Below are 15236 nucleotides of genomic sequence, written 5' to 3'. Positions count from 1 at the left end.
CAATAACCTAAGTTTCCACCTCAAGAATCTCAAAAAAAAGAAGAGCAAACTAGAAGCAAAGCAAGAGAAAGGAAGGAAATAATAAAGATACAGTAGAAATCAATAAAACTGAAAACAGAAAAACAGAGAAAAATCAGTGAAACGGTTGGTTCTTTTTTTTTTTTTTTTTTTTTTGCTGTACGCGGGCCTCTCACTGTTGTGGCCTCCCCCGCTGCGGAGCACAGGCTCCGGACGCGCAGGCTCAGCGGCCATGGCTCACGGGCCCAGCCGCTCCGCGGCATGTGGGATCTTCCCGGACCGGGGCACGAACCCACGTCCCCTGCATCGGCAGGCGGACTCGCAACCCCTGCGCCACCAGGGAAGCCCTGGTTGGTTCTTTTAAGAGATCAAAAACTGACAACCAACCAAAAGGATGCATGCACCCCAATGTTCACTGCAGCACTAGTTATAACAGCCAGAACATAGAAGCAACCTAAATGACCACTGATAGAAGAATGGATAAAGAAGATGTGGTTCATATATACCATGGAATATTACTCAGCCATAAAAAGGAACAAAATAGTGCCATTTGCAGAGATGTGGATGGACGTAGAAATTGTCATACAAAGTGAAGTAAGTCAGAAAGAGAAAAACAAATATTGTATAAAATTGCTTATATGTGGAATCTAGAAAAGTGGTACAGATGAACTTATCTACAAAGCAGAAATAGAGTCACAAATGTAGAGAACAAACGGTTACCATGGGGGAAAGGGGGAGGTGGGATGAACTGGGAGATTGGGACTGACATATATACACTACTATGTATAAAATAGATAACTAATGAGAACCTACCGCATAGCACAGGGAACTCCACTCAATGATCTGTGGTGACCTAAATGGGAAGGAAATCTAAAAAAGAGTGGATATATGTATACGTATAACTGATTCAGTTTGCTATACAGCAGAAGCTAACACAACATTGTAAAGCAACTCTACTCCAATAAAAATTAATTTAAAAAAAAATCAACAAACATCTAGCAAGACTGACAAAGGAAAAAAAGTGAAGACACAAATTACCAACATAAGGAATAAGTCAGGAATGAAACATGAACATCTCTACACACCCTGCAACTACAAAAGGACAGTAGGAAACACTACTCAAATATTTGACAAACATAATTTAGTGCTATGAATAATCTCTTTTAAAAGTTTGTTATTAGGCAACTGTTTAAAAATGTTAAATGCTTTGTATGATTTAATCTTTTGATTGAACATTTTCTTCAGAGAGCTATAATAGCTAAAAGATTATAATTTTCATCATAAAGCCATGAAGAATGTTTCATCCTTATACTGTTCGGGTGTCTAGGGGAGCCTTTCTAATCCTAACAACTCGTCACCAACATATAATGATGATTTAGAAGAAATGAACCAATTTCTCACAAAACGAAACAAAACAAAAAACTACCACAACTTACCCAATATGAAGTAAATAATTTGGATAGGGCTTCCCTGGTGGCACAGTGGTTGAGAGTCCGCCTGCCGATGCAGGGGACACGGGTTCGTGCCCCGGTCCGGGAAGATCCCACATGCCACGGAGTGGCTAGGTCCGTGAGCCATGGCCGCTGACCCTGCACGTCCGGAGCCTGTGCTCCGCAACGGGAGAGGCCACAACAGTGAGAGCCCCGTGTACCGCAAAAATAGTAATAATAATTTGGAGAGTCCTATACCTATTAAATAAATAAAATGAATTGGTAATTTCAAAACATCCAAAAACCTCTCCAGGTTCAGATGGTTTCACTGAAAATTATAGCAAACTTTTAAAGAATTAACACCAATTTTCCACCATCTCTTCTAGAAAACAGAATTGAAGGGAATACTTTCAAATTCATTTTATTAAGCTAGTATTACCCTGATTTTAAAAAAACACAAAAAACAGATAAACACAGAACAAAAAAGGAAAACTACAGACCAACATCCTTCATAATTACAGATCCTTAACAAAATATTAGCAAATCAAATTTGGCAATATACAAAAAGAATCATACACTATGACCAAGCAGAGTTTATTCCAGGGATGCAGGTCTAGACCAATATTCTAAAACCAATCAATGTAATCCACCACATTAGAAAGCTAAAGAAAAAAACCACATAATTCATCTCAATTGAGGTAAATAAAAAAAGAGTATTTGACAAAACTCAGTACCCATTCATGCAGGAAAAAAAACCTCTCAGAGAAAGAGGAATAAGAGGGAATTTCTTCAACTTGATAAAGAGCATCTACAGAAACGTATACTTAACATACACTTAAGAGTGAAAGACTGAATACTTTCCCCTTAAAACTGGGGAAAAAGACATAATGTCCACTCTCAACATACTCATTGAACATAGTGCTGAAAGTTCTTGCCAGTGCAATAAAACAAGAAAAGGATATAAAAAACACAAATTTGAAAGGAAAAAATAAAACCATCCCTATTTGTCAGCTACATGATTGGGTAGAAACTACAAAGAATCTACAAAAGCAAAAAAATAAAAACCTAGAACAAACAAGTGAATTCAGTAAGGTCATAAGATACAAGATAAACATGTAAAAATATCAACTCTATTTGCAATGAACACATGGACATACAAAATAAAATATTATAATAAAAAAACCCTCACAAACCCAAAATATTAAGTACAAATCTAACAAAACAAGCACAAGATTTGTATGCTAAAAATGGCAAAATATTGATGAAGGAAACCAATCTAAATATATATGAAGAGACATTCAATGTTCATGGAATGGGAGACTCAACATAGTAAGGATGTCAATTCTCCCACTCCCTCATATTAATACATGGGTTTAACACAACTCCTACCAATATCCCAAGAAAGATTTTGTGTACATATTGACAAGATTATTTGAAAATTTATATGAAAAGGGAAAGTAACTAGAATTACTAAAATTCTAATTTGGGAAAAGAATAAAATGAAAGGAACCATCCTACCCAATTTCAAGACCTATTTTACAGCTATAGTAATAAAATACTGTGTAGCATTGGCAGATAGAGAGAAACACGTGGAACAGAAGAGAGAACCTAGAAATAGACGCATAAAAATATGCCCAATTTTTGACAAAAGTACAAAAGCAATTCAATGAAGGAGGGACTGCCTTTCCAACAAATGGTGCTGGGGCAAATGGACATCCATAGGCAAAAAAATGCACTTCAACTTAAGTCTCATACCTTATGCAAAAATAACACAAAATGTATCATGGACTTAAATGTGAAATGTAATACTATAAAGCTTTTAGGAAAAAATACACGAAAAAAATTTCAGGATCCACGGATATTCAAAGAGTACTTAAGACTTGACACCAACCCATAAAAGAAAAATACTGATAGGGACTTCCCTCGTGGTCTAGTGGGTAAGATTCCATGCTCTCAATGCAGGCGGCCCGGGTTTGACCCCTGGTTGGGGAACTAGATCCCGCGTGCATGCTGCAGCTAAGAGTCCGTATGCCACAACTAAGGAGCTCACATGCTGCAACTAAAATGGTCCTGCATGCTGCAACAAAGATCCCGTGTGCCACAACTAAGACCCAGCGCAGTCAAAATAAATAAATAAATAAATATTTTTTAACAAGTAAAATACTGATAAATTAGACTTCACCAAAATTTAAATCTTTTGCTCTGAGAAAGCCCCTGGAAAGTGGATAAAAAGACAAGGTAAGTAGTGGGACAAAACATTTCCAAGCCACAGGCCCAACAAAGTATTAGTATCCAAAATATATAAAGACCTCTCAAAACTCAACAGTAAAAGAGCAAACAATTAGAAAATGGGCAAGAGACATGAAGATACATTTCACTCATACGTGATAGGACATATATATAGTTTTTGCTACAAGTGTTTATAATACAAAAAGAAAGTGACCTCAATGTTTCTCAATAAGGGACTAGTTAGCTTTTGGATCTGCCATCTGCGGCAGAACTGCCGCCAAGGTGCAGATTTTCATGAAGACCTTCCAGGGATGACCATCACTCTTGAAGTTGAACCCTCAGATACAACAGAAAATGTAAAGGCCAAGATCCAGGATAAGGAAGGAATTCCTCCTGACCAGCAAAGACTGATCTTTGCTGGCAAGCAAGTGGAAGATGGACGTACTTTGACTACAACATTCAAAAGGAGTCCACTCTTCATCTTAATGTTGAGACTTCATGGTGGTGCTAAGAAAAGGAAGAAGTCTTACACCACTCTCAAGAAGAACAAGCATTAGAGAAAGAAGGTTAAGCTGGCTGTCCTAAAATACTATAAGGTGGAGGAGAATGGCAAAATCAGTCACCTTCATCGGGAGTGCCCTTCAGATGAACGTGGTGCTGGAGTTTTTATGGTGAACCACTTTGACACACAGTATTGTGGCAAATGTTGTCTTACCTATTGTTTAAACAAACCAGAAGACAAGTAATTGTACACTAGTTAATAAAAGACAATGACCTAATTAAAAAAAAAAAAGAGACTAGTTAAATTATAGTACAACTAAATAATAGTATGTAGCCATAGAAAAGAATAAAGGTGATAATCTTAACTGCTATGCTCTCCAAAATATACTGAAAAGGGGGGAAAAAACAAAGGTACTAAAAAAAGGTGTACCAAAAACACACACACATACACCACACACATATATACACATACACAAGCTTATCATGGAAAAATCTCTACACAAGAAACTTGTAAATTGGTTGCCCCTGCGTAGAATGCAAGAACAGTGGAGCAGAGGAGTGAGATGGAAGATTTTCACTGTATAATCCTTTGAGCTTTGAATTTTGTGATTGTGTTCTATAAGTTAAAATAACTTTTATAAAGCATTATAGTTTTTAATTTAAAAATGAAATAGGATACTTTTTATATTTGTCATGTTCAACATTGAAAAGTATATTAACTATATAAAAATGTAAATATGAAAAACATTTGAAAAAATTACCAAGGACTAAGATGAGTTTATAAATTAATTGTATTTTCAAGAATTTGCTACTATGGATTATTAAATGTTGATGAGTTCAATAGCAAACATGTAAGCGTAAAAATGTAAAGTAGCAACACAATTAAGAACACTGTAGTGGGACTTCCCTGGTGGTGCAGTGGTTAAGAATCCACCTGCCAATGCTGTCCTAAATGCCCAAAGCCTTGCCACCCTCCAAAATACACTGAATGTGCTTAAATAACCCACTGTCTCCCTTTCCACCCACTAAGACTCTCAATCTCTCATGAACAGGTGTGATTTCAGTTACAGATATTGAGAAAGGCACTCTAAATAAACTAATGTGAACAACATGTAGCTTAAATTTTCCTAAAGGTACAGTTGGCCATTCAACTCGGGGTTTAATCCACATGTAGCTTAAGAGCAGGCCTTCCATATCCACGGTTCCACTGCATCTGCAGATTCAACTAACCACCAAGTGTTGTACTGTAGCATTTACTACTGAAAAATATCCATGTATAAGTGTACCCATACAGTTCAAACCTGTGTTGTTCAAGGGTCAACTGTATTTGTGATTTTATAAAAAAGTATATTTGTTAATTTAAATGAAAGTACAATTGATAGAATTTCACAGACTACTACTTCAAAAAACGAAGATGTTTAAGAAATAATGAAGTAGCCTATATCTATTCAGGAGTACTTCTTACCCTAGCCTTAGCTCCTCAAAGTTATGTTATGTATGCGTATATATCTAGAACATAGTTAATTCAACCATTTATCCAATGATTAAAAAGATTTACACATTTGTGCTGCATTATTTTTTTGAAGATACTATATTAGGTCTTTAAATGATATCTATATTTGGAACTATCTTATCATTCACTATATTATAAATACTTTGATGCAAAATCTTGGTTATCCTTTTACTACCCTATGAAGCCAATCTCAAGATTTTGCATACAGAAGCTCCTCAAATATTTCTTGAATTTAATTGGGTTCTCCAGTGGAACAGAGTAACAAGGGTTCTGAAAGTACCTTCTGCTTGTTGAGTCAAGAACTAAGAATTTTAAAAACCAAATACTAGGACACAACTAATTTAAACCAAATAGAAATTATTTTCTTGTGAAAAGCAGAAAACTTTATCTTACATAGCACAATGGACAAATCTCAGGGTATAGATCTGAATTTTACTCTAATTATTAGTGCTATGTCCCACTGGCAATTCACAAGGTGTTACAAGAGTGCACCAGCACAGAGCCAATCTGTACAGACTGGGAGAGGTTTCTGTTGTTGTTTGGTTGGTTGATTTTTTTTAGCTCCTGGAGCTCAAAGAAATCTCTGTCAAAATACTATGGAAACACAGGCTAAGTAACAGAGACTTCAGTGATTATACACACCAAGGAATACTGTGTTTGAAAAAAAAAATCACTTATGAAAGTCATTAAACAAACATATTGATAACCTTCAACAATCAAAAACAAAACCAAATAAAAACAAACAATAAAACAGCAAGCCCTGGCGAAAGGGAAGAATCTGATTTCAATAGTTACCATATTATAGTATTCAAATGCCCAGTTTTAAAAACAGAATAAAAATCACATAGCATACAAAAAAACAGGAAAGTATGGCATGTTCAAAGGAACAAAATTAACTGAGAGAAACTGGCTAAGGAAGCCCAGACATCAGACTACCTAGGCAAAAACTTTCAGACAACTGACTTAAATATGCTCAAAATGCTTTTTTAAAAAATAGTAAACAAAACCTAAGGGACCTGTGGGATAACAAGTAGACCAGAACATGCATTATGGGAGTCCCAGAAGGAGAAGAGAGAAAGGGACAGAAATAACATTTGAGGAAATAATGGCTGAAAACACCCCAAATCTGATGAAATACATTAATCTACAAATTCAAAAAGTTCAATAAAATCTAAGTAGGATAAATTCCAAGAAACACACACCAAGGCACATTATAATCCAACTGTCAAAAACAAAGACAAAACCCTAAAAGCAGCAGGAGAAGCAACTCTTCACGTACGAGGGGTCCTCAATAAGATCAGCAGCTTATTTCTTATCAGAAACCGTGGAGGCCCAAATACAGTAGGATGGCATATTTAAGTGTGGAAAGAAAAAAAATGTCAACCAAGAATTCTATATCTGGCAAAACTGTCCTTCAAAATGAGGTACAGGGCTTCCCTGGGGGCGCAGTGGTTGAGAGTCCGCCTGCTGATGCGGGGGACACGGATTTGTGCCCCGGTCTGGGAAGATCCCACATGCTGTGGGGTGGGCTGGGCCCGTGAGCCATGGCCGCTGAGCCTGCGCGTCCGAAGCCTGTGCTCCGCAACGGGAGAGGCCACGGCGGTGAGAGGCCCACGTACCGCAAAAAAAAAAAAAATGAGGTACAAATTAAGATGTTGCCAGATAAACAAAAACTGAGGGTGTTCACTACCATCAGACCTGCCCTACAAGAAGTGCTAAAGATAGTCCTTCAAGCTGAAATGAAAGGCCACTAAACAGCAACTCAAAGTCATATGAAATAAAGGTCTCTAGTAAAGGTAAATACACTGGCAAATATAAAAACGAGTATTACTGTATATTTGGTTTCTAACTTTGCTGTATTTCCTATAGGATTTCAAAGACAAATGCATAAAAAATAACTATGAGTCCATGATACTGGATACACAATGTATAAAGATGTAATTTGTGACGACAGCAACATAACGGGGTAAGACTGAGCTGTATGTTACTGAAGTTAAGTTCACATCAATGCAAACTAAACTGTTATAAATTTATGACATTAAATGTAATTCACCACAAAGAAAATATCTAAAAAATACACACAAGCGATGTCCCTGGTGGTCCAGTAGTTAAGACTCTGCCAGGTTCTATCTCTGGTCAGGGAACTAGATCCCCCATGCCATAACTAAGAACCAACATGCCACAACTAAAGATCCCACATGCCGTAACTACGACTCAGAGTGGCCAAATAAATAAATATTTTTAAAAAATACACACAAAAGAAAATGAGAATGGTTCACTACAATAAACTAATTAGGAAAAAAAAACAAGAAGGCAGTATGTAATGGAGGAAATGAGCCACAAAAAGGTATAAAATTTCACAACAAAAAGGCAAAATGATGGCAGAGGTCCTTCCTTATCAGCCATTAACTTTAAATTTAATTGGGTTAAACTTTCCAATCAAAGCCAGAGATTGGCAGGATGGATTAAAAAACATGATCCAACTATATGCTGCCTATAGAGACTCACTTTATACACAAAAGTATAAATAGTTTCAAAGTGAAAGGATGGAAAAAGACATTCCATGAAAACAGAAAAAAAAGAGTATTAGTGTGGTTATTCTAATATCAAATGAAATAGGCATTAGATCAAAAACTGTTACAAGAGACAAAGAAGGACATTTTATTTTGAAAAAAGCGTCAATTCATCAAGAAGATAAAACAATTGTAAACATATATGTTAACATATACACACCACTATATATAAAATAGATAACCAACAAGTACCTACTGTATAGCACCCAGAACTACAGTCAATATCTTGTAACAACCTATAAGGGAAAAGAATCTGAAAAAGAATACATACACACACACACACACACACACACACACAACTGAACCACTGTGCTGTACACCTGAAACTAACACATTATAAATCAACTATACTTCAATAAAAATTTTTTTTAAAACAAATAAAGAAATATATACGCACAAACAACAGACCCCCAAAAGATATGAAGTAAACACTGACCAAATTGAAGGGAGAAATATTAGTTCAATACACCAATTTCAATAACAGAACATCTAGATAGAAGGTCAATAAGGAAGTAGAGGACTTGAACACTATAATCCTAACAGACATATGGAGAACACTTTACCCAGTAACAGTAGAATACACATTCTTCTCAGGTACGTATGGAACATTCTCCAGGATAAGCCATATGTTAGGCCACAAAACAAAGACTCAATAAATTTAAAAAGACTGAAATCAGACAGAACCTCTTCTGACTAAGAATAAAGATAGAAATCAACAACTGCGGGAAAACTGGAAAACTCACAAATATGTAGAAGTTAAACAACACATTCTTAAACATCCAAAGGTTCAAAGAAGAAATCCTAAGGGAAATTAGAAAATACTTAGGGAAAACACAACATACCAAAACTTAAAGGATACAGCAAAAGCAGCACTTGGATGGATATTTATGACTATAAATGTCTACGTTAAAAAAGAAAAAAGATATCAATAACCTAACTTTTAATGTCGGGGTACTAGAAAAGAAATTAAACTCAAAGCTAGGAAATAATAAAAATTAGAGATAAATGAAACAGAGAACAGAAAAACAATAGACAGAATCAATGAAACCAAAAGCTGCTTCTTTGGAAAAAACCAGCAAAATTGACAAACCTTTTATAGACCATCTAAGAAAAAGAAAAGACAAAAATAACTAAAATCAGAAATGAAAGTGGGGACATTATTACCACTGCCCTCACAGAAATAAAACAGATTGTAAGAAAATACTATGAACAATTACACACTGAAAAACTAGATAATATAGAATAAATGGACAGATTCCTAGAAACACACAAATTAACCTAAACTGACTCAAGAAGAAATTTAAAATCTCGACATATAACAAGAAATCAGTAATCAAAACCTGACTCAGTAATCAAAACCTTCCAACAAGGAAAGATGCAGGACCAGACAGCAGCACTGGTGAATTTTACCCAACATGTGAAGAATTCCAAAAAAACAGAAGAAGGAACAGTTCTTAACTCATTCTGTGAAGCCAGCATTACCTTAATACCAAAGGCAGATAAAGACATCATGAGAAAATTACAGACCGATATGCTTTATGAGTATAGATGCAAAAATTCTTAACAGAATACTAGCAAATTGAATCCAACAGCATATTAAAACAGCACCTTGACCAACTGGGATTTATCCCAAGAATGCAGAAGCAATTCAACATTTTAAAAAATATCAATATAATAGACATTAATAGGATAAAGGAGAACACACATGATCACTCAATTAACTCAGAAAAGGCGTTTGACAAAACCCAACATCCTTTCATGATAAAAACACTCCTAAAACTAGAAATAGATGGGAACTTCCTCAACATGACAAAGGGCATCTATGAAAAACCCACAGCTAAACTGAAAGCTTTCACCCCAAGATCAGGAATAAGACTAGGATGCCCACTTTACCACTGCTATTCAAAACTGTACTAGATGTTCTAGCCAGAGCAATCAAACAAGAAAAAGAAATAAAAGGCATCCAAATGGAAAGGAAGAAAACTATTTTTATTTGCAGATGACATTATACTATATGTAGAAAAGTCCTGAAGAATCCATAAGAAAGTTACCAGAGCTAGTAAATTAATTTAGCAAAGTTGCAGAACAAAAATCAACACACAAAAAACTGTTGTGTTTTACACCTACAAGGTACAATCTGAAAAGGAAATTAGGACTGTAATTCCATTTAGCAACTAAAAGAATAATAGCATCTAAAAGAATAAAATACCTAGGAATGGATTTACCCAAAGAGGTAGAAGTATTTTACCCTGAAAACTACAATATATTGCTGAAGAAAATTAAAGAAGACCTAAATAAATGGAGAGACATCCTGTGTTCATGGGTAGGAAGACTTTATATTAAGATGCCAATACTAACCAAAATAATCGACAGATTCAATGCAACTTCTATCAAACTCCAATAGCCTTTTTTGCAGAAATGGAAATGCCAATTCTCAAATTCATACGGAATTGCTGAATAGCCAAAACAATCATAAAAAAGAAAAACGAAGTTGTAGGACTCCACTTCTTAATTTCAAAACTTACTATGCTATGCTACAGTAATCAAAACAGTGTGGTACTGCCATAAACACAGACTCATAGACCAATGGAATAGAAGAGAGAGTCCAGAAATAAATCTATACATCTACGGTCAACTGATTTTTGACAATGATGCCAAGTCTATTCAGTGGGAAAAGATCAATCTCTTCCACAAATGGTGCTGGAACAACCAGATTTCTATATGCAAAAGGATGAATTCATTTCCACATCTGTGGAAATGAATTTTCCACAGATTTCCACATGTATTCGGTGTGAGTTCCACCCAACTCACACCAAATACAAAATTTAACCCCAAAAGGATCAATGACCTAAATATAAGAGCTAAAACATAAATTTCTTAGAAGAAAACTTAGGGGTAAATCTTCATGATCTTGGATTTTGCAAAGGATTCTCAGATATGACACCAAAAGCACAAACAATGAAAGAAAAAAATAGATAAACTGAATTTCATCAAAATTTAAAACTTTTGTGCAAAGGACATTATCAAGAAACTGAAAAGACAGTTTTTTGGTTGTGTTTTAATGGGAGAAAATATTTACAAATCATATAGCGGATAAGGGTCTAATATCAAGAATATACAACGATGCCCTAACACTTAACAACAAAAACACAAACAACCTAATTTTTAAAATAGGCAATGGACTTGAACAGACATTTCTCCATGGAAGATATACAAACCGCCGTTAAGAACATGAAAAGATGCTCAACATTATTGGTCATTAGGGAAATACAAACCAAAACACAATGAGGTATCATTTCACATCAACTAGGATGGCAATTAAAAACAAAAAAAAAAAACAGAAAATAACATATAAGTGACGACGTGGAGAAACTGGAACCTTTGTACATTGCTGGTAGGAATGTAAAATCACGTGACTGCTGTAGAAAGCAGTATGACAGTGCCTCAAAAACTTAAACATAGCATTACCAAGTGACCCAGCAATTCCACTTCCAGGTATATACCCAAAAGAATTGAAAACGGGAACTCAAACAAATACTTGTATACCAATGTTCACTGTAGCATTACTCACAATAGCCAAAAGGTAGAAACAACCCAAGTGTCCATGAACAGAGGAATGAATAAACAAAATGTGGTATACACACGCAATGAAATATTATTCAGCCTTAAAAAGGAATTAAATTCTGATACAATATGGATGAGACATTATGCTAACTAAAATAAATCATACACAAAAGGACAAATATTGTATGATTCCACTTACATGAAATATCTGGAATAGGCAAATTCATAAAATCAGAAAGTAGATTAGAGGTTACCAGGGGCTGGGGGAGGGGGAAGTTAGGAGTTATTGCTTAATATGTACAGAGTTTCTGTTTGAGGTGATGAAAAGTTTTGGAAATAGATAGTGGTGATGGTTGCACAACCTTATGCATGCAGTTTTTGGCACTGAATTTACACTTAGAAATGGTTAAAATGATTAATTTTTTTACATATATTTTTTTACCACAATAAATAAGAGAAAAAGTTATTAAACATATGGACAGAAATCAGAATCCTATCAAAGTCCTTAAACAAAACAGCTGTGAATGCAATTATCAGTAAGTGCATTCCATTACAAACTACTGAGCCATACACAGAAATCAATTTACTTGCAAATGGTTTAGATTGTAAGTAAAATAGAAAATGGGACTTGTCTATATAGAAAGGGAAAAGTTTGTTTCAGGAATTATAAAAGAATAACTGGAATTTAAGTTAGCTTATTACAAAAAGTCTCTAATTTAAAACTCAACTTTTTTTTAATTCCAAGACTTATTTATTTTTTATCTATTTTTTAAATTTTTATTTTTAACCCTGAACCAAACTTTCTGTACACTAGGACTGGAGTGTTTTAACACATATGGGAAGATTACAGATTTTCTTTTTACCACCATATACAAGTTTCATAAAAGCAACAATTATGTTTCATTTTTTAATTGTCCATAATGTTTGCCATACAATAAATACTCAACAAATTTGGTGAATAAAACCAAACCAGTCAAAATCAGCAGGAAAATTTTGAAAACTCTTTTCAAAATCATCTTCCCATTACAATTTTAAAATACCTACTTTAAAAATAATATGAGTAATTCAGGGTCCATAAAACCAAACCTTTAAATTACCTCTTTTCTCCAGTGTATGCTCCCTTCCCCAACTCCAATGGGAGATTTCCAGAATCTGACTTTATGAGTAATTTCTTTTACGGATTTGTGTTTGTCTGCCGGAGGCAGCTCAGTGTAGAAAGGAAAGTCAACAAGCACTCATCTTCATAACTGGACGGCTGGACTACTCAAGGTACTGCTGAAGTGCCTGAAGTGCTCCTGGCTCACTAGTTCATACAGTAATAATACAGGTATCGTTTGCATTGTTTTCTTTCATCTTTACTGCTTTGTTTGTGGTTTGATACATTAAAGGTTTAATTATGAAATAAACTTGAATATGAAATGCAAACTTTATTTGATAACTACTAAAGCAAACTGTGTACTATTAATATCAATGACAATTAAGTTTTGACTTTTAGAACTCATCCTAAGGTATATTTTTCTTAAAGCATAAGGGGTTTGGGGGGAACAAATTACCACTTTAACTGAGGGAATACTGTAATTAAATTCTCCCAAATCAGGCAATTTATAGCCACAGACATGACCCTGGCTGGCTATGAGAATGAGCCTCTCAGATCTCTGACTCCAGGGGAAATACTTGACTGTGGGCCCCAGCTGCTGCACTCTGAAATCCATCACTGTGCATGGAGGCCACACTTCTCAACTGGCTGCTGCCAGGCAAAGAGCACCATAGGCATACTAAGGCAGCCCTAGTCCTGGGAGATGAGGAATTTTTGTGATAGGCAACTTTGGCTCAAGGACTTCTGAGGTCTTGCTGAACTTCCTTAGAACTACGACACTTTCACCCAGACTTCCTTCCTTACCTCTCTCCTTCACTTGGAGTCAGACTTACATCAGTCTGACAACTCTCCTTGCCTCTGTCCTCATTTTCTCTCACAAGTACTTCTCCTAATAAATTTCTTGCATGCTTAATCCCATCTTGGCATCTGCTTCTCCCTTGCAGCATTAGACTGTTTTTTTCTATTTTGCCATTTCAAATGAATTATTTGTTTCCCTATTTGCTAAAATAGGATACACCAAACATGACAATTCCAATGCCTTTTGACTGGTAAAGATCTCAGCTAACTCCTTAGTAAGTATATTCTTGAGGGGACAAGATCAGAACTTCATACAATTCAACATATGTACTGAGCACCTGCTATACATGAGAAATATGCTAAGCATTACAGGGAATACAAAGGTGAGTAGGATCCTATCGTGCTCTCAAATAGCTCCCAATATAGTGGAGGAGAGAAGCCACAGATACAAACAAACTGTAAAGGGCAGATTATCATTAAGTACTAAAATTGAAGTATAAAGTACTAAAGAAATTAAGAGATTCATTCTATTTAGGGGATGGAATTGTAGTAGAAAGCCTTTGTAGAGATGGTATTTGAAATGTACATTGAAAGATATCATCAGGGCCTTCAGGTTGTACCTGCCTGTAATTAATAAGGACAATCCAACAAAGATCCCTTCCATGCTTGCACGCTTGACTACCCACAATGTGTAAATTCCTCCTATCACAATTCCCTCACACCTTCTCATTCCCAGAGTACTGATGGTTTCCTAGTTCCCCTCCAAAGGTGTTCCTCTCCCAGTATCCCCCCTTTCATCACCATTATCACTTAGACTCCTATGCCAGAATCCTGGGAATCAGCTTTGACTCCTCTCACTACCCTGTCATTCAACTACCAATCTACCTCTAAATCTAAACTCTGTCCACTACTTCCCTGGTGGTGCAGTGGCTAAGAATCCACCTGCCAGTGCAGGGGACACAGGTTCGAGCCCTGGTTGGGGAAGATCCCACAGTCCGCGGAGCAACTAAGCCCGTGAGCCACAACTACTGAGCCTGCGCTCTAGAGCCCGCAAACCACAACTACTGAGCCCGCATGCCACAACTACTGAAGCCCATGCGCCTAGAGTCCGCGCTCCACAACAAGAGAAGCCACCGCAATGAGAAGCCCGTGCACTGCAACGAAGAGTAGCCCCCGCTCACCACAACTAGAGGAAGCCCACGCGCAGCAACGAAGACCCAATGCAGCCAAAAATAAATAAATAAAAATAAAATATGTCCACTTTTCTTTATCCCCACAGCTACTGCCCTAGTCAAGACCACCATCATCCCTTCCATGAATTGCTGCAAAAGTCCCCTAACCTACCTTCCTGCCTACAGTTCTGCTGCCATTTAATCCAGGCTCCACAGAGCAGACAGTGATCCTTCAAAATTCATATCTTATTATCAATATCCTGCTTAAAACCTTTCAGTGGTTCCTCACTGCTCACAAGATAAAATGAAACAATTTGGTTCACAAGACCTGTCCCCACGCTC

At 36.1% G+C, this 15236-nt stretch overlaps 1 protein-coding gene and 1 pseudogene across 2 annotated transcripts in view; one reads left to right on the top strand and one right to left on the bottom strand.

Annotated features, from left to right (window-relative positions):
• Positions 1-15236, bottom strand: part of SOS1 (SOS Ras/Rac guanine nucleotide exchange factor 1) — a 147543-nt gene that overhangs the window by 122918 nt on the left and 9389 nt on the right. The window lies entirely within an intron of this gene.
• Positions 3985-4440, top strand: LOC137205681 (ubiquitin-ribosomal protein eS31 fusion protein-like; annotated as a pseudogene).

Source organism: Pseudorca crassidens, chromosome 14 (genome assembly GCF_039906515.1).
Source record: "Pseudorca crassidens isolate mPseCra1 chromosome 14, mPseCra1.hap1, whole genome shotgun sequence".
Taxonomy (NCBI): Eukaryota; Metazoa; Chordata; class Mammalia; order Artiodactyla; family Delphinidae; genus Pseudorca; species Pseudorca crassidens.
Note: the sequence above shows the minus strand (reverse complement) of the source record. Positions and strands in the feature narration are given on the sequence as shown.